Genomic DNA, 18265 nt, shown 5'->3' on the forward strand with positions numbered 1-18265 from the left:
CTACCTTCTTAATAAAGTTGCTCGTGATGATATCACTACCTGAGTGTGTCAAGACCAGGTCTAGAAATTCAATTCTTTCGGTGTCCTCCATTGCTGTGAAGCTGAGATTCATATTGTTTACCGAGATATGTGTTAAAAACTCTTTAAAAACCTGTTGATCCCCTTCCCATACAATCAAAATGTCATCAATATATCGTTTATAAAAAATGATGTTGTGTTGGTACGGATTATTTGTAAAAATGTGTTTGTTCTCCCATTGTCCCATGAAAAGATTTGCAAAGCTCGGTGCAAAGATAGTCCCCATGGCTGTGCCACAGATCTGGAGATAAAATCCATCTAAAAACTTAAAATAATTATGTTTTAAAATGAAAAGCATAATTTCGCACAGGAAAATTCTGTGCTCCTCTGTGATTAGATGGTCCTTGCTGAGGAATTCGTTGCAGGCTTCAATCCCTTTGTCATGTTCTATGCAGGTGTATAAAGATTGTACATCTATTGTGACCCATCTGTATGTATCCTTCCACTGGAAATTCTCCATCAGGTTCAAAACCGTTGTAGTGTCCTTCAGATAAGCCGGTAGTTCCATGACGTATTTTCTTAAAAAGTGGTCTACGTACTCTGAAAGGTGTGAAGTCAGGGAATCAATACCTGCCACTATGGGTCTCCCCGGGGGATTTTCCAAAGACTTATGTATTTTCGTGAGGAAGTAAAATATGGGGGTGGTGGGGTTGGAATTTAAAAGATACTGGAATTCCTCTTTAGTGATGATTTCACGTCTAAAACCTTTTAAAAGCATTGTCCTTAATTCTTCTACAAAGGTTTCCTTAGGGTCGTTTTGTAATGGAATATATGAAGCTCTATCACCCAGTAATCTGTTAGCTTCTGTGGTATAGGCTTCTCTATCCATAATAACCAACCCCCCCCCCTTATCAGCCGCTTTTATAACGATGTTTCTATTCTCCTGAAGTCTTTTTATTGCTTCTGTTTCTTTATTCGTGAGGTTTCTTTCCTTAATTGGTGTGGTGGTAGTGTCACAGAGGTCCTTTTTCACTAAGTCGTAGAACAGGCCCACATAATGTCCCTTGGATTCAAGGGGGTAGAATCTGGAAGTGGGCTTTAGGCCAGATTTTGATTGTTCATAGTTTTGTATAATTGCATCCTCTTTTTTAAGGAAATGACGTTTGAGGGTGATTTTCCGTATAAATTTGTTTAAGTCAATGAAGACATCAAATTTATTCATTCCTTTGGTGGGTGCAAACGAAAGACCTTTACTTAGCAAGGTGGTTTCGTGTTCCGTCAATACGTGGCTGGAGAGGTTATGGATACCTTTTGGGGCTGCCGGTTCTATTCGAGATTTCTTCTTTTGAACAGGTTCTTTCCTCCTACCCCCACGGCGTCCTCTTCTTCTTCGAACCTTCTTTTCCGTGGGGATGTGTTGGTGGTTTTCCATTTTTCTGTGGTCCTTGTCATACCTCTGGGATGGTGAGCAGTACTTGGTGATAAAAAAGGCTCCTCTGTGTTGGAGTCCAATCTCTGTAATGTCGAGAATCGATTGGTGGTTCTGATAGGGTTCAAGGGTTTTCCCCTTGTAGTGGTCTGCGGGTACCTCTGTTTTCTGGGGATGGATTGCCAGTAGTCCTTATTTCCTTTTGGCTCCTGTCGTTCTCCTCTGTTGAACCTACCCCAATTTTTCACCATATTGTTCTCATAGTCCTGTCTGTCTCTAGTAAACTTCTTTTCTTTGTTCTTGATCACTTCTTCCTCTATACGTTCTAGTTTCTTATTTAGAACTTTTTCATTGATTCTGAAATCCTCTTTATCCTTATGCGTCTCCATTTTGTTCTCAGCCTCTTTGATCTCTGATTCCAGGTCTGAGATAATGCGTTTCTTTTCTGCTATGAGTAGTTTCATAAGGTTAATGGAACAGTTATGTAATGTGTTGTCCCACTCCTTCATAAAATCCTGGTTGTCCATACCAAAGGTTGGTTGTTTCGATAGCCTAAGTCCTCTGGGGATCCTATTTACACTGACATAGTGTTCCAGGCCCCTGATGTCCCACCATGCTTTGACTTCTTTCGTCAGAAGTCTTTCTATACTCCAAAACATATCGTCGAGATTGTTGGTATTTTGTTCAATCTCTGGAGTAGCAGTTTCATTGAAAATTCTTTGACATAAGTTACTCCTTTTGTTGGTGCGTTCCTTTGTTCCAAACATACTGTGTGTGATGCTGGTCTCCTCCAGGCGGCTGAAAGCAATAATACCAAGAGAGAAAATGTGTACTGGAAAGATATCAGCGCCACGGATGCAGTATCTTATGTGTTAACACTAGAATGGGAACCCTACAGGTAGTGTGACAAAAAACTGCTTGATATGTTTGCACTCCCTTTTGTATCTCAGGGTGTCAGCTCGTTACCTCAAATAGATATAGGTATTGGTACCGTTACCTATGAAAGTGGTTATGTGGACAAGGGATGAGGTGGTAGAGAGCGACCAAAGGTGCCAAATAATTGTTAAAAGCAGTGTGATGTTATAAAAAAAGGGGTATACAAATTTATTGCAGTGGAACGCACTATACAAAACTGGTTATAAAATCATACAAGCTCATATAAAAAAGATATATATATGACTCATGTAAAAAACATAAAAAATAAAAAATTTTACAATTTAAAAAAGAGGAAGAAAAGAAAAAGGCATGGTGACATAAAACACATGTGTTGTTAAAAAATCTTAGAAGTATCACTCCGGTATAGAAGGTAAAAAATACTTAAAAAAGGTTTAAAAGGCACATGGGAATAAAAAAAAAAACTTTCAAAAGATTTTAAAAAGAGGAATCAAGAATAGCTTAACTTAGTAGTGAGGTTGTGATCAAGGAGTAGCACCCAACGCGTTTCGTCCTATCTGGACTTCATCAAGGGGTAATTTGAGACTAGAGACAAACCATACTTATATATCCAAAATAAAAGGAAGTGATGTCCACATCACTTCCTGTGATCAATTAGCATAACTATTCAGATAATGTAAAAAATAGGTGGTAACACACTATATGAGATGCAGATATTGATTTGAGCCTTGGAGAGGAAAAAACGAGTGAGAAACAATAATAGAAACAACTAAAATTCATAATAGACGCTCAGAGCCGCAGACTTCCGGTCCGGGCTCTGCGTGACGTCATATCCGCCCCACATCCGGTGTCCGGCGCATCGTACTGCGCCTGCGTTGTTCTTGTGCGGCGGAGGTTGCTGTGTTGTTGATTCCCTCTGGACGGTTGCCTGGTTACCCGGCGGGCTTGTTATGTGGAAACATCAAAATCTTGCGGCAGCCATTTTCTTGTAGTCTGAATGCACGGCGGACATTCTTAGGTAATATGAGAAAGACTTGTGGCGGACATGCTTTGAGAGTCTGTATTAACAGAGTATCGTCTGTATGTAAAAACTGGATCCACAACTGGGTCAGCTCCGGATTGAGTATAAAACAGAAGAAGGATAGATTCAGTGTAAATGGTCAATAATTATAAATATGAAAGAAACAGTTGCTTCATTAAAACTGTATGGAAATTAGGGATTCTTAGGTTTTTTAGGATAGAATACTTAATAATAGCCCATAAGAGGACCAACATGGGAAATTTATAAGTGGAAAAATTATGATCCTATGTACATATAAGTATTATATAGAAAAATATAAAAAAAAATATATATATAAAAAAAATATATATACATAAAAATATATATAAAAAAAAAATATATATAAAAAAATATCCAAAAAATATACAGAGTCTGCAAATGAGGATGCACTAAAATAAATATAGTAATTTCCATACTTTGGAAATATCTTAAGACGTCATTCATGAGTTGCTGCATATACACAGTTTTTCATCATGCATTTACAACACCCGGTCTTCCAAGTGGGTCTCCCATCCTTGTACTAGCCGAGCCCAGCCTTGCTTAGCTTCCAAGTTCGGACGGTATTGGGCGTCTCCAGACTGGTATGATTGTAATAGTAATAAGGAGAGGCCTTTAGTGTATGCAGCAGACTGATGACGAGAGATATTCGCTAATTTAGAGTATGGTTTTAGTAAAGCAGGGACCCGGACATAGATAAATAATGTAGAAAGACAGGGAGGCAGCATATATCAATAAAATAAGGGTTGAGATCGGGATATTGCTGGGTTTGGGATTCCTTATGCAATCTTTTCTTACAGCACCTGGTCTCCCCTGGAGGTCACCCATCCAGGTACTGGCCAGGCCCAACACTGCTTCGCTTCCATATCAAGCAGTTTTTTGTCACACTACCTGTAGGGTTCCCATTCTAGTGTTAACACATAAGATACTGCATCCGTGGCGCTGATATCTTTCCAGTACACATTTTCTCTCTTGGTATTATTGCTTTCAGCCGCCTGGAGGAGACCAGCATCACACACAGTATGTTTGGAACAAAGGAACGCACCAACAAAAGGAGTAACTTATGTCAAAGAATTTTCAATGAAACTGCTACTCCAGAGATTGAACAAAATACCAACAATCTCGACGATATATTTTGGAGTATAGAAAGACTTCTGACGAAAGAAGTCAAAGCATGGTGGGACATCAGGGGCCTGGAACACTATGTCAGTGTAAATAGGATTCCCAGAGGACTTAGGCTATCGAAACAACCAACCTTTGGTATGGACAACCAGGATTTTATGAAGGAGTGGGACAACACATTACATAACTGTTCCATTAACCTTATGAAACTACTCATAGCAGAAAAGAAACGCATTATCTCAGACCTGGAATCAGAGATCAAAGAGGCTGAGAACAAAATGGAGACGCATAAGGATAAAGAGGATTTCAGAATCAATGAAAAAGTTCTAAATAAGAAACTAGAACGTATAGAGGAAGAAGTGATCAAGAACAAAGAAAAGAAGTTTACTAGAGACAGACAGGACTATGAGAACAATATGGTGAAAAATTGGGGTAGGTTCAACAGAGGAGAACGACAGGAGCCAAAAGGAAATAAGGACTACTGGCAATCCATCCCCAGAAAACAGAGGTACCCGCAGACCACTACAAGGGGAAAACCCTTGAACCCTATCAGAACCACCAATCGATTCTCGACATTACAGAGATTGGACTCCAACACAGAGGAGCCTTTTTTATCACCAAGTACTGCTCACCATCCCAGAGGTATGACAAGGACCACAGAAAAATGGAAAACCACCAACACATCCCCACGGAAAAGAAGGTTCGAAGAAGAAGAGGATGCCGTGGGGGTAGGAGGAAAGAACCTGTTCAAAAGAAGAAATCTCGAATAGAACCGGCAGCCCCAAAAGGTATCCATAACCTCTCCAGCCACGTATTGACGGAACACGAAACCACCTTGCTAAGTAAAGGTCTTTCGTTTGCACCCACCAAAGGAATGAATAAATTTGATGTCTTCATTGACTTAAACAAATTTATACGGAAAATCACCCTCAAACGTCATTTCCTTAAAAAAGAGGATGCAATTATACAAAACTATGAACAATCAAAATCTGGCCTAAAGCCCACTTCCAGATTCTACCCCCTTGAATCCAAGGGACATTATGTGGGCCTGTTCTACGACTTAGTGAAAAAGGACCTCTGTGACACTACCACCACACCAATTAAGGAAAGAAACCTCACGAATAAAGAAACAGAAGCAATAAAAAGACTTCAGGAGAATAGAAACATCGTTATAAAAGCGGCTGACAAGGGGGGGGGGTTGGTTATTATGGATAGAGAAGCCTATACCACAGAAGCTAACAGATTACTGGGTGATAGAGCTTCATATATTCCATTACAAAATGACCCTAAGGAAACCTTTGTAGAAGAATTAAGGACAATGCTTTTAAAAGGTTTTAGACGTGAAATCATCACTAAAGAGGAATTCCAGTATCTTTTAAATTCCAACCCCACCACCCCCATATTTTACTTCCTCCCGAAAATACATAAGTCTTTGGAAAATCCCCCGGGGAGACCCATAGTGGCAGGTATTGATTCCCTGACTTCACACCTTTCAGAGTACGTAGACCACTTTTTAAGAAAATACGTCATGGAACTACCGGCTTATCTGAAGGACACTACAACGGTTTTGAACCTGATGGAGAATTTCCAGTGGAAGGATACATACAGATGGGTCACAATAGATGTACAATCTTTATACACCTGCATAGAACATGACAAAGGGATTGAAGCCTGCAACGAATTCCTCAGCAAGGACCATCTAATCACAGAGGAGCACAGAATTTTCCTGTGCGAAATTATGCTTTTCATTTTAAAACATAATTATTTTAAGTTTTTAGATGGATTTTATCTCCAGATCTGTGGCACAGCCATGGGGACTATCTTTTCACCGAGCTTCGCAAATCTTTTCATGGGACAATGGGAGAACAAATACATTTTTACAAATAATCCGTACCAACACAACATCATTTTTTATAAACGATATATTGATGACATTTTGATTGTATGGGAAGGGGATCAACAGGTTTTTAAAGAGTTTTTAACACATATCTCGGTAAACAATATGAATCTCAGCTTCACAGCAATGGAGGACACCGAAAGAATTGAATTTCTAGACCTGGTCTTGACACACTCAGGTAGTGATATCATCACGAGCAACTTTATTAAGAAGGTAGATATGAATAGCTACGTGCACTACAAGAGTAATCACCGACAACAGTGGAAAGACAACATCCCTTTCTCCCAGTTCAACAGAGTAGCACGTAACTGTAAGAGAAATGAAGAAAGGGATCAGCAACTGGAAATCTATAAGGAGAGATTCAAGGAAAAGGGGTACCCTGCACAACTCTTGGAAGGAGCTATGGCTAGAACCAAAGAATTGGAAAGGGGCGAACTTCTGAAGTACAAAGTTAAGGAAAATATGGAAGAGAATGTTAAGTTCATCACGACATACAGCAGACATGAGAAATTTATCAAACAAACACTCAAAAAACACTGGCATATCTTACTAATGGACCCCATTTTAAAGGAATACCTTACTCAAGAACCCAAACTAGTTTTCCGAAAGTCGCAAAGTTTGAAGGACCTGGTGGCACCTAGCATGCTAAGAAACCCTGAAACTAGGAACCCCATGCCAAAATGTGTAGGCAGCTTTAAGTGTGGAAAGTGCAACATTTGTAAATACCTTCATCGCAACAGGAAATCCTTTAACAACACTACCACTAAGAAGGAATATCGAATTAAACAGTTCATCAATTGTAACACACCATCTGTAATATATCTTCTGGAATGTCCCTGTGGTCTGAAGTATATTGGCAAAACCAAAAGAATCCTGAAACTTCGTATCCAAGAACATATCAGGAATATAAAGAACAAAGTCCTCACACACGCAGTATCAAGACATTTCCATCAATGCCACAACTCGGATCCAGAGTCATTGACTTTTAAAGGTATCGAATTGGTATCGTTGGGAGAAAGAGGAGGAGACCTTTCCAACCTCCTCTCTAGGAGAGAAATGTTCTGGATTTATGAATTGAACACTCTCCAGTGATCGCGCTGTGCAGAAAAAATTGTGGGTCCCGGGGACCCCTCACTTTAAAAAATTGGGGTCCTACTTCACAGTTTCTGGGTCCCATAGCAATGTATGCTTTTGAGCTCCCCTTATGCCTCCCCACATAGCATTAGACCACCCCACATGGTAGACAGCAGTTATGGCAGTATTGCGGGGCAAATGGGGGGTTAGGTGCAGGAAGTGCTGTAGGCAGTGTTAGGGGTAGGGAGGCATCAGTACCCAGGATTCGGTGAGTCCTGCTCCCCGTCAACTTTTAAGATCAGCTTCTCTGTGTCCTTGTTGAAGCCTTACCGCTATAACACGAGGTGTGTGCATATGCTGGGCACTGCTTTGGTTTGGGGATTGTTTGTGTCTATGCTGAGCACTGTGTATGGATATGGGAGTTTGTTTGCTGGTCACTGTGTATGGGGGGATGTATCATGGGCACTGTGGGTATGGAGTACCCATATGCTAGGCGCTGGGGGGGGGGGGAGGGGTGTATAATGAGCACTGTGTGGGTATGGGTGGTGCGTATGATGGCCAGTGTGTGGGTATAGAGGGTGCTATGAGCATTGTAAGTGTGTATAATGGGCACTGTGTGGTATAGGGGTGTTCGTGTGATGGGCGCTGTGTGTCACGGGTGTGCGTATGATAGGCGCTATGTGGCATGGGTGTGCGTATGATGGGCGCTGTGTGGCATGGGTGTGCGTATGATGGGCGCTGTGTGGCATGGGTGTGCGTATGATGGGCGCTGTGTGGCATGGGTGTGCGCATGATGGGCGCTGTGTGGTATGGGTGTGCGCATGATGGACGCTGTGTGGTATGGGTGTGCGCATGATGGACGCTGTGTGGCATGGGTGTGCGTATGATGGGTGCTGTGTGGCATGGGTGTGCATATGATGGGCGCTGTGTGGCATGGGTGTGCGTATGATGGGCGCTGTGTGGTATGGGTGTGCGCATGATGGGCGCTGTGTGGTATGGGTGTGCATATGATGGACGCTGTGTGGTATGGGTGTGCGCATGATGGGCGCTGTGTGGTATGGGTGTGCATATGATGGGCGCTGTGTGGTATGGGTGTGCATATGATGGACGCTGTGTGGTATGGGTGTGCGCATGATGGACGCTGTGTGGTATGGGTGTGCGCATGATGGACGCTGTGTGGTATGGGTGTGCATATGATGGGGGCTGTGTGGTATGGGTGTGCATATGATGGGCGCTGTGTGGTATGGGTGTGCATATGATGGGCGCTGTGTGGTATGGGTGTGCATATGATGGGCGCTGTGTGGTATGGGTGCGCGTATGATGGGCGCTGTGTGGTATGGGTGCGCGTATGATGGGCGCTGTGTATACTGGGCATTGTGAATAATGAGCACTGTGTGGGTATGGGGGTGTTTATAATGGGCACTGTGTGGGTATGTGGGATAGAATGGGTGCAGTAGAGGTGGAAGGGGGTAGGATAGGTGCAGTACTGGTAGCAGGATTTGAGCAGTAGTGGTAGCAGGGGCAGGATGAGTGCAGTAGTAGTAAGGGGTAGGATAGGTGCAGTAGTGGTAGCAGGGGCAGGATGAGTGCAGTAGTAGTAAGGGGTAGGATAGGTGCAGTAGTGGTAGCAGGGGGTAAGATAGGTGCAGTAGTGGTAGGGGGCAGGATGGGTGCAGTAGTGGTGGTAGCAGGGGGCAGGATGGGTGCAGTAGGGGGTAGGATAGGTGCAGTAGTGGTAGCAGGGGGTAAGATAGGTGTGGTAGGGGGTAGGATAGGTGCAGTAGTGGTAGCAGGGGGTAGGATAGGTGCAGCAGTGGTAGGGGGCAGGATCGGTGCAGCAGTGGTAGGGGGTATGATAGGTGCAGTAGTGGTAGCAGGGGGTAAGATAGGTGCAGCAGTGGTAGGGGGCAGGATTGGTGAAGTAGTGGTGGTAGCAGGGGCAGGATGGGTGCAGTAGGGGGTAGGATAGGTGCAGTAGTGGTAGCAGTGGGTAAGATAGGTGCAGTAGTGGTAGGAGGCAGGATGGGTGCAGTAGTGGTGGTAGCAGGGGGCAGGATGGGTGCAGTAGGGGGTAGGATAGGTGCAGTAGTGGTAGCAGGGGGTAAGATAGGTGCAGTAGTGGTAGGTGGCAGGATTGGTGAAGTAGTGGTGGTAGCAGGGGCAGGATGGGTGCAGTAGTAGTAGGGGGTAGGATAGGTGCAGTAGTGGTAGCAGTGGGTAAGATAGGTGCAGTAGTGGTAGGGGGCAGGATGGGTGCAGTAGTGGTGGTAGCATGGGGCAGGATGGGTGCAGTAGGGGGTAGGATAGGTGCAGTAGTGGTAGCAGGGGGTAAGATAGGTGCAGTAGTGGTAGGGGGCAGGATTGGTGAAGTAGTGGTGGTAGCATGGGGCAGGATGGGTGCAGTAGGGGGTAGGATAGGTGCAGTAGTGGTAGCAGGGGGCAGGATGGGTGCAGTAGTAGGGGGTAGGATAGGTGCAGTAGTGGTAGCAGGGGGTAAGATAGGTGCAGTAGTGGTGGTAGCAGGATGGGTGCAGTAGTGGTGGTAGCGGGATGGGTGCAGTAGTAGTAGGGGGTAGGTGGTGATTCACCACATAACCTGTAGTGATGGGGGAAAACACAGCCGACCACAGCTCCAGCCCCCCTCCTCCCTCCCTCCCACCGAAGACGCCAGCCAGCCAAGGAACCTTTACAGCGCCTGCAATTACTGACAACTTAGTCTCCCGGCGGGAACCCCGGACACCAGTCAGCAAACCCAGGCATAGTGACTGACACGGCCGTGACTAACACGCGTCACGGCCGCAGCTATACATTACCGCCACCAAGTTCACCGGGTCTCCATAGCGGACATACTCACGGGATTCGAGCGCACCTTGTCAGCAGGGATCGGCGTCCGTGATCTAGTGGCTAAAGCTGGGCAAAGTGACTGGGGCTACCCGCGCTGCCGTCTGAGGCAGTGGCCGCGCTGCCGCTCTTGCTTTGAGAGAACACATCAAAGGCAAGAGCGGCAGCGCGGCCACTGCCTCAGACGGCACCGCGGGAAGCCCCAGTCACTTTGCCCAGCTTTAGCCACTAGATCACGGACGCCGATCCCTGCACATTGCCAGCACCTCTCATCCCTGTGACAGCCCCCGTCCCCCCGATACACTTACAGTCACCGCAAGTCAGCCGGCCTCCGCAAGCAGCCAGGCGCCAAAGAGGAGGGGAAACTGGCTCCACCTCCTCTTTCTAGCATTCACCACGAGGCCAGCATGTCAATCAAACAAATCCCCCTTACGGATTCGCGGAATGAGGAGCGCGTCCCCGGGGACCCTCCCACTTTGCATACTGGAGTCCCGTGTCTTCAAAAATGGGTAAAAAACGCGCTATGGCGCGTTTTTGCGATCACTGCTCTCCATCCGGACGGCTTCAATGAAGGATACGAGATAGCACCCTTCTTGTAACGTAAGCCATCGCTCCTTCATACAATCTTGGTTCCACACTCTCTCCTACCTCCGCCCCCCCCCCCCGCTCCCCTTTCCCCACCTATCTTCCCTCCCTGTCTCTGGTTTACAAGGAACCTCTGCTTCCTTATTACAGCCATACCACATTGGACATGCCCAATTCCGGCCGATCTTGGAAGCGAAGCAGTGTTGGGCCTGGCCAGTACCTGGATGGGTGACCTCCAGGGGAGACCAGGTGCTGTAAGAAAAGATTGCATAAGGAATCCCAAACCCAGCAATATCCCGATCTCAACCCTTATTTTATTGATATATGCTGCCTCCCTGTCTTTCTACATTATTTATCTATGTCCGGGTCCCTGCTTTACTAAAACCATACTCTAAATTAGCGAATATCTCTCGTCATCAGTCTGCTGCATACACTAAAGGCCTCTCCTTATTACTATTACAATCATACCAGTCTGGAGACGCCCAATACCGTCCGAACTTGGAAGCTAAGCAAGGCTGGGAGACCCACTTGGAAGACCGGGTGTTGTAAATGCATGATGAAAAAACTGTGTATATGCAGCAACTCATGAATGACGTCTTAAGATATTTCCAAAGTATGGAAATTACTATATTTATTTTAGTGCATCCTCATTTGCAGACTCTGTATATTTTTTGGATATTTTTTTATATATATTTTTTTTTTATATATATTTTTATGTATATATATATATTTTTTTATATATATATTTTTTTTTTATATTTTTTTATATAATACTTATATGTACATAGGATCATAATTTTTCCACTTATAAATTTCCCATGTTGGTCCTCTTATGGGCTATTATTAAGTATTCTATCCTAAAAAACCTAAGAATCCCTAATTTCCATACAGTTTTAATGAAGCAACTGTTTCTTTCATATTTATAATTATTGACCATTTACACTGAATCTATCCTTCTTCTGTTTTATACTCAATCCGGAGCTGACCCAGTTGTGGATCCAGTTTTTACATACAGACGATACTCTGTTAATACAGACTCTCAAAGCATGTCCGCCACAAGTCTTTCTCATATTACCTAAGAATGTCCGCCGTGCATTCAGACTACAAGAAAATGGCTGCCGCAAGATTTTGATGTTTCCACATAACAAGCCCGCCGGGTAACCAGGCAACCGTCCAGAGGGAATCAACAACACAGCAACCTCCGCCGCACAAGAACAACGCAGGCGCAGTACGATGCGCCGGACACCGGATGTGGGGCGGATATGACGTCACGCAGAGCCCGGACCGGAAGTCTGCGGCTCTGAGCGTCTATTATGAATTTTAGTTGTTTCTATTATTGTTTCTCACTCGTTTTTTCCTCTCCAAGGCTCAAATCAATATCTGCATCTCATATAGTGTGTTACCACCTATTTTTTACATTATCTGAATAGTTATGCTAATTGATCACAGGAAGTGATGTGGACATCACTTCCTTTTATTTTGGATATATAAGTATGGTTTGTCTCTAGTCTCAAATTACCCCTTGATGAAGTCCAGATAGGACGAAACGCGTTGGGTGCTACTCCTTGATCACAACCTCACTACTAAGTTAAGCTATTCTTGATTCCTCTTTTTAAAATCTTTTGAAAGTTTTTTTTTTTATTCCCATGTGCCTTTTAAACCTTTTTCAAGTATTTTTTACCTTCTATACCGGAGTGATACTTCTAAGATTTTTTAACAACACATGTGTTTTATGTCACCATGCCTTTTTCTTTTCTTCCTCTTTTTTAAATTGTAAAATTTTTTATTTTTTATGTTTTTTACATGAGTCATATATATATCTTTTTTATATGAGCTTGTATGATTTTATAACCAGTTTTGTATAGTGCGTTCCACTGCAATAAATTTGTATACCCCTTTTTTTATAACATCACACTGCTTTTAACAATTATTTGGCACCTTTGGTCGCTCTCTACCACCTCATCCCTTGTCCACATATATATATATATAGAGAGAGAGAGAGAGAGAGAGAGAGAGAGAGAGATAACAGGGTACAGGTGATAGAAGAAAACCAGCAGCCAATATAATAAGGTATCAAGCCCTCCTGGGTTAAGTATTGTACAGCCGTACAGCATTGTGACACTCCAATAACACAGTGACAGACTTGGTCATATGAAGACTCACCTCCAGTCTAATCAGCCTGCCCATTAGGTCTGGTGACTCAGACTTTTGAAGTTATTGTGGTTGATGGGTCATGCACAATAACACAGACGTGATGTAACTGTGGAGGATGAGTCATCGCAATGGAATATACTGCGCTATATAAAAAACTGTTAATAAAATAAATGCACAAATAACATTCAGTTAAGAGACAGCTTGTAGTGTTTAACAGTTTAACTACTTCAAAAGTACTTATTTATCAATGCTATTTGCGAAAACTTAGGATTTTAATTAACTACCAGTAAATCCTTTTCTCGTAGTCTGTAGAGGATATTGGGAATCTATTTAGTACCATGGGGTATAGACGGCTCCACTGGGAGCCCTGGGCACTTTAAGAATTTGATAGTGTGCGCTGGCTTCTCCCTCTATGACCCTCCTACCAGACTCAGTCTAGGAAACTGCCTGAGGAGACGGACATACTTTGAGAGAAGTATAGATAAGAAAAGTGGTTGAGATTATGAACCAGCACACAGAAGAATAGGAAAGCCATGCTAACCAAACTTGAAACATGAACAGCAACAGCTGAACAAACCAGAATACTTAACCAAGTAACAGTGCAGGAAGAACGAAGCAACGGGCGGTCGCCCAGTATCCTCTACGGACTAGGAGAAAAGGCTTTACCGGTAGGTAACTAAATCCTATTTTCTTACGTCCAAGAGGATACTAGGGTCCACATTAGTACCATGGGGATGTACCAAAGTTCCCAAACTGGGTGGGAGAGTGCTGAGGTTCCTGCATAACTGATTGACCAAACTGAAGGTCAAAGTATCGAACTTGTTAAACTTTGCAAACGTGTTCGAACCTGACCAAGTAGCTGCTTGGCAGAGCTGTAAAACCGAGACACCCCGGGCAGCCGCCCAAGAGGAACCCACCGACCTAGTAGAGTGGGCCTGTACAGATTTTGGAATCGGCAATCCTGCAGTGGAAGAAGCATGCTGGATAGTGAGCCTGATCCAGCGTGCAATTGACTGCTTTGAAGCAGGACACCCAATATTATTGGGATCATAGAGAACGAACAGCGAATTGGATTTTCTGTGACGAGCTGTTCTCTTTACATACACCTTCAAAGCCCTCACAACATCCAAAGACTTTGAAGCAGCAGAGGTGTCCGTCACAGCCGGAACCACAACAGGGTAGTTTATGTGAAAAATGGTCACCACCTTAGGAAGAAATTGCTGACGAGTTCTGAGTTCAGCTCTGTCCTCATGGAAAATTAAGTAGGGACTCTTGTTAAACAAAGCCCCTAGTTCCGACACACGTCTTGCTGAGACCAAGGCCAACAGTGTGATTGTCTTCCACGTAAGGTACTTTACATCAACCTCCTGTAATGGTTCAAACCAGTCCGATTGGAGGAACTGCACCACCAAATTGAAATCCAAGGTGCCGCGGGAGGCACAAAGGGAGGCTGGATGTGCAGAACACCTTTCAAGAACGTCTGGACCTCAGGGAGAGAAGCCAATTGTTTCTGAAAGAAAATAGACAAAGCCAAAATCTGAAATCAAAGTTCACAAACTGCAGATGCGCGCTCCTTCTGGGAATAACTTCTAATGTATAACCCTGGGGATCTTCCGCCACTCCTTTGGTCTCAAGATTAAACACACTTCATCTTCAACACTTTATATCCCCATGTCCATATCCCTCAAATAAAAACAGAGGTGGGAGATAATAGTGAAGTACAGTTTTAATAGAGAAATGGTACAGTAAAAACCACTCAACGAACAATTTTCAATGGCAATCCACCACAATCTAAGGTCAGAGTGTGCGTACCACGATACGAGGAGTGTCATACGATGCCCACCCAATAGCACTTATAAATCAGGTACCTCCCGGGATATCAGCACCCTTACGCCACTGGTCAGGAACCTTCCTCCTCGCATTTGGTCTGCTGCAATCTGTGCCAAAGGTGTTATCTTGGTGGTAGCAACGGAACCTAAGCATAGGCCCACATCCACTCCTGACTGCAGAAAAAGCAGGAGACATCCCAGATGAAATTCCACTGCGGAATATTGTCTGCTCTCACACCAAGAGACATACTTCTTCCGTATACGGTAGTAATGTTTAGACATTACCCCTTTCCTGGCTTGGATCATAGTCAGGATGACCTTGTCAGGAATCCCTCTCATTGGCTAGGATCAGCCGTTTAACCTCCATGCCGTTAAACGTGGTATGTCTTGATAGACGAATGGGCCCTATTGCAGAAGATCCTCGCAAAGAGGCAGATGCTACAGATCTTTGAGGCGCATCTCCAGAAGGTCCGTGTACCAGGCCCTTCTTGGCCAGTCTGGAGCAATGAGTATTGCTTGAACCTTTTCCTTTCTTATTCTTTTTAGAATTCTTGGGATCAGAGGAAGTGGAGGAAACACGTACACCATCTGGTAGACCCATGGAGTCATCAGAGCGTCTACCTCCCACTGCCAGTGGGTCTCTCAACCTGGAACAATACCGCTTGAGCTTCTTGTTGAGATGAGAAGCCAGCATGTCGATCTGTGGATATCCCCACCGACGTGTCAAGAACCTGAACACTTATGGGTGAAGGCTCCACTCCCCCGGGTGCAGGTTGTGTCTGCTGAGGAAGTCCGCTTCCCAGTTGTCTACTCCCGGAATGAAGACCACCGACAATGCCACGGCATGTTTTTCCACCCAGAGGACAATTCTTGACACCTCTGACATTGCTGCTCTGCTTTTCGTTCCGCCCTGTCGGTTTATGTACATTATCGCAGTTACATTGTCTGACTGGAGTTGAATGGCCTGATTCCAAAGTAGAGATGAGGCCTGCAGAAGGGCATTGTAGATTGCCCTGAGTTCCAAGATGTTTATTGGAAGGACGACTTCCTGACTTGACCATCTTCCTTGAAACTGCACCACCTGGGTGACTGCTCACCAACTGCTGAGGCTTGTTTCTGTGGTTAGCAGAATCCAATTCGGAATCTCAAACCTCCGTCCCTCGATGAGGTGAGAAGTCTGTAGCCACCAAAGAAGGGAGATTCGGGCTTTTGGCGACAGACAGATCCTCTGGTGCATGTGAAGATGCGATCTGGACCATTTGTCCAACAAATGCAGCTGGAAGGGCCTCGCATGAAACCTTCTGTACTGAAGTGCCTCGTAAGAGGCTATCATTTTCCCCAGAAGGCGAATGCACAGATACACCGAGATCTGAGTTGGCTTCAGGACAGCCTGAACCATCGACTGGATTTCCATAGACTTCTCCAAGGGACGGAACACTCTCAATCCAATTATTTTTCTACAAATATAATATCATGCCAATCATATGGTGATGCTAATAATGGCTATTATTAGCATCACTATATGATTGACACGACATTATATTTGTAGAAAAATAATTGGATTGGGTGATCCCAAATGAAAGCTGACAATACAGTAGAAGGAAAATGTACATCAAGAATCCCCACTAACCTTTCTTTATTTATAGGGGGACTACAAAGGACAACATTGGGGGTCATTCCAAGTTGTTCGCTAGCAGCTTTCGGTCGCAGTGATGCGATCAGCTCAAAAAGCTGCATTTCTGCGCATGCATATGGTGCGCAGTGCGCACGCGCGACATACTTTCACACAAAACTATGTAGTTTCACGCAAGGTCTAGCGACACTTTTCAGTCGCACTGCTGGCCGCAGAGTGATTGACAGGAAGTGGGTGTTTCTGGGTGGTAACTGACCGTTTTCGGGGAGTGTGTGTAAAAACACAGGCGTGCCCGATAAAAACGCAGGAGTGGCTGGGGAAACGGGGGAGTGGCTGGTCGAACGCAGGGCGTGTTTGTAACGTCAAAACAGGAACTAAACAGTCTGAAGTGATCGCTTGCTAGGAGTAAGTCTCGAGCTACTCTGAAACTGCACAATCTTTATTGTAGCAGTTCTGTGATCCTTTCGGTCGCACTTCTGCTAAGCTAAGATACACTCCCAGAGGGAGGCGGCTTAGCGTTTGCACTGCTGCTAAAAACAGCTAGCGAGCGATCAAACTCGGCATGAGGGCTTTTGTGAGATAGACATCCACGATAAGTAGGACAAATTATATGTACCAGACAGGACATGATATTGTCTTATCATTGTATATAGAATATATTCTTGGAGACAGTGGTGCGCACACTGCCAAGATTGAGAGAGACTGTCAATTAAGAAAGACAATCTAGTCCTAAACAGTGGAATTAGCTACCTCACAGAGTTACATTAAAACAATACGATTGTTTCCATTAGGACACTAAGGAAAAGAATATTTCAACAAATATGGATACATTCTGAACACTTGAGAGAGTGAAGAATTAAAAGGTTGCAGTGACTGAATTTTTACTTCACATTTGTTTATTATTTTTACACTTGTTTTCACTTGCACAATATTTTCGCAGATGTTTTAAGATAACAAATAAAAGCTATATTTTAATATTAGTGGTCAAATATCACTGTTGATATCTGACTTTAAGAATATTGTCACAAAGTCCGAGCGTGCCCACAATAGGGAATACTTCCTTCTCTTGGTCCTTACATGTATACAATTTATTCCCAGGAGCACCTTCCATATAATAAAACTGATAGATACAATAATGAGATTTAAATTTATGGGAAAGGATTCTATGTGACTTATTGAAATTATTGACACAGTACATATACATGTCTGTGCGACCCCCCCTCTTTTTTGCTATAGTCTGAAGTGATCGCAAGGTAGGAGTGGGATGCGGTCAAGATGCCGCCGGCCGGAATCCCGGCGGTCGAAATACCGACGCCGGAATCCCGACATATTCTCCCTCCGTGGGTGTCCACGACACCCATAGAGGGAGAATATAATAGTGTGCCGAGCGTAGCGAGGCACCGTGCCCGCAGCGTGGCGAGCGAAGCGAGCCCGCAAGGGGCTGCGTTCCGCTCACCACCCCTGTCGGGATTGTGTGGTCGGGATTCCGGCGTCGGGATTTCGACCGCCGGGATTCCGACCGGCGGCATTTAGTACTGATCCCGTAGGAGTAGGTCTGGAGCTGCTCAGAAACTACACAATCTTTTTTTGTAGCCTAGCTGGGATCCTTTCGTTCGCACTTCTGCTAAGCTAAGATACACTCCCAGAGGGCGGCGGCTTAGCGTTTGCACGGCTGCTAAAAGCAGCTAGCGAGCGAACAACTCGGAATGAGGGCCTCAGTACACTAGTAAGC

The 18265-nt window shown here is 44.4% G+C and overlaps 1 protein-coding gene, 1 long non-coding RNA gene and 2 pseudogenes across 2 annotated transcripts in view; 1 reads left to right on the forward strand and 3 right to left on the reverse strand.

Annotated features, from left to right (window-relative positions):
- The window catches only part of LOC134970058 (uncharacterized), a 30802-nt gene extending 20096 nt beyond the window's left edge, over positions 1-10706 (reverse strand). Inside the window, exon 1 of the long non-coding RNA XR_010189634.1 lies at positions 10641-10706. This is a non-coding gene — a long non-coding RNA (uncharacterized LOC134970058). The remainder of the gene's footprint in view (positions 1-10640) is intronic.
- Positions 1-18265, reverse strand: part of LOC134970057 (uncharacterized) — a 102720-nt gene that overhangs the window by 68190 nt on the left and 16265 nt on the right. The window lies entirely within an intron of this gene.
- Positions 3878-3996, reverse strand: LOC134971438 (5S ribosomal RNA; annotated as a pseudogene).
- LOC134970423 (5S ribosomal RNA) lies at positions 11060-11178 on the forward strand (annotated as a pseudogene).

Source organism: Pseudophryne corroboree, chromosome 11 (assembly GCF_028390025.1).
Source record: "Pseudophryne corroboree isolate aPseCor3 chromosome 11, aPseCor3.hap2, whole genome shotgun sequence".
NCBI classification, from domain to species: Eukaryota; Metazoa; Chordata; class Amphibia; order Anura; family Myobatrachidae; genus Pseudophryne; species Pseudophryne corroboree.